The 2500-nt window shown below is 52.9% G+C and overlaps 1 protein-coding gene across 3 annotated transcripts in view; it reads left to right on the top strand.

The window, feature by feature from the left end:
* Positions 1 to 2500, top strand: part of LOC113812009 (connectin) — a 1153447-nt gene that overhangs the window by 402770 nt on the left and 748177 nt on the right. The gene's annotated exons all lie outside the window — the stretch shown is intronic.

Genomic DNA, 2500 nt, shown 5'->3' with positions numbered 1-2500 from the left:
GGGAGAGGGAGGGAGGAGGGAGGGAGGGAAGGGGGCGGTGACGAGGGAACCAAGACGTGAGGGGAAGGGATAGAGGAGGATAGAGAGGGGAGAGAAGGAGACGTAAGGAGACAGAGAAAGAGAAGGAGGAAGAAGGAGACTTAAGGAGAGAGGGAAAGGAAGAGGAAAGAAGGAGAAGTAAGGAGAGAGGAAGAGAGAAGGGGAGGAGAAGACGCTGCTGCAGGAGATTAAAGGAACATGGCAAAATGGTCGAGGATTGAACTTGGGCGATAGTCTCGAGGCGTTAAAGTTAGAATAAAGGTATAAATGAGGGAAGGGAAAGAGGGTGGTTGAATAACGAGACGGAAGACAAAGGAGAGAGAGAGAGAGAGAGAGAGAGAGAGAGAGAGAGAGAGAGAGAGAGAGAGAGAGAGAGAGAGAGAGAGAGAGAGAGAGAGAGAGAGAGAGAGAGAGGGAGGGAGGGAGGGAGGGAGGGAGGGAGGGAACAAACTGACTAACTAGCAGAGACAGACGGAAACATAAACATAGTCACATACAGAAACAAAAATAGACACAGAGACAGAAAGAGAAACAGACAGACACAGAAACAGACACAGCGACGAGAGAGCGCGAAGGCGAGAGACCGGAGAGCGCAGACAAGAAACGGGAGAAGAAAATGCAAGAAGAGGATTGAGGGGGAAGAACCTCAGATATGGATAACATGCAAGAAAAAGATTGCAAATGGCAAGAAGAGCCGATATTAGTCGAGAGAGGAGAGATAAAGCCATCGTGTGCAAGACGGGGGCAGTTTCCATTATCTTTATCGATAAGAAAGCGATATTGATAATCATCCCGGTTGTGTGATGATATTAAAGCGAGATATATTGATCACGAGGAAGAGCAATGCGAGAGAGTGAATCATAACGGTAACAATGGAGGTCAGAATTATGATTAACGACGTCGGAAGGGAGAGAAAGAAGCACCAATAAAAGGTGGAGATAATCACGGTCAATGAAGGAGACAATACGAGACGAAAGAAGGAAGAGGAGCGACGAAGGAGGAGCTCATTTGCATACAAGATCGAGGGCGGAGGGCGTGAAGGGGCAAGCAGCAGGTGCGGAGGTCCTCGGCCAAAGGATTGACGTGTCCTGCTTACGGGTCGCGGCGGGATGTGCTCGTGGGCGGGAGGGGCGCGAAGGGTGTGGGCGGGAGGGGCGCGAAGGGTGTGGGCGGGAGGGGCGCGAAGGGTGTGGGCGGGAGGGACGCGAAGGGTGTGGGCGGGAGGGACGCGAGAAGGGTGTGCCGGGCGGCAGAGGCGTGAAGGGTGTGGGCGGGGAGGGGCGCGAAGGGTGTGGGCAGGGAGGGGCGCGAAGGGTGTGGGCGGGAGGGGCGTGAAGGGTGTGTGGAGCGGGAGGGGCGTGAAGGATGTGGGCGGGAGGGGCGCGAAGGGTGTGGGCGGGAGGGGCGCGAAAAGGGGTGTGGGCGGGAGGGCGTGAAGGATGTGGGCGGGAGGGAGCGTGAAGGGTGTGGAGCGGGAGGGGCGTGAAGGGTGTGGGCGGGAGGTCGTGAAGGGTGTGGGCGGGAGGGGCGTGTAGGGGGTGTGGTGGGCGGGAGGGGCGTGAAGGGTGTGGGCGGGGAGGAGGCGTGGAAGGAGGTGTGGGCAGGAGAGGGCTGTGTAGGGAGTTGGAGCGGGAGGAGGGGCGCGAAGGATGTGGGCGTCGTGGAGGGAGGTGGGGGGGACGAGGGTGTGGACGAGGGAGCGGAAAGAGCGAGGGGATGTGGAAGGCGTGGAGCGTGGAGGTGGAGGACGAAGGATGGTGTTGTTAAGATGCCAGAGGACGAGGGGCGTGGGCGTCGCTCTTAAAGAATAGATAAATGTATGATTAGATAGAATAACAAATCTGTAAAAAAAGAGGAAGCGTGAAGAGAGGAGAGAGAGAGAGAAAGAAAGAAAGAAAGAAAGAAAGAAAGAAAGAAAGAAAGAGACAGAGATAGAAACAAAGACAGAGAGACAGAGAAGGAAAGAAAAAAAAGAAAGAAAAAAGAGAGAGAATGAGAGAGAGAGTGGGGGGGGGGCATGCAAAATCGTAAAGGTGAGATTGGATGGGCGTGTGATGGGCGAAAAGCGGAGATGGGCGTAGGCAGAGGGCGGATGTATAAAGCGATATACGGCAGCAGTAGCACTTGTAATTGGTAGAACAACTGTAGGAGACGAAAAGGCAATCACGGAGAAGAACAAGGAGGCAGTAGAACAAAAATAAATAAATAAATAAATAAAAAATAGCGGAGAACTGTAGAGCAGTCTAAAAGAATAACGACTTTGAAGAACAGTAGAAAAAGCAATCGCGAAGAAGAACAAGGAGGCAGTAGAACAAGCTGGAAAACAACATTTAGTGGAGAACAGTAGAACAGTCTAAGAGAATAACGACTTTGAAGAACGGTAGAAAAGGCAGTCGCGAAGAAGAACGAGGAGGCAGTAGAACAAGCTGGAAAACAACATTTAGTGGAGAACAGTAGAACA

This window comes from Penaeus vannamei, chromosome 22 (assembly GCF_042767895.1).
Source record: "Penaeus vannamei isolate JL-2024 chromosome 22, ASM4276789v1, whole genome shotgun sequence".
NCBI lineage: Eukaryota > Metazoa > Arthropoda > Malacostraca > Decapoda > Penaeidae > Penaeus > Penaeus vannamei.
Note: the sequence above shows the minus strand (reverse complement) of the source record. Positions and strands in the feature narration are given on the sequence as shown.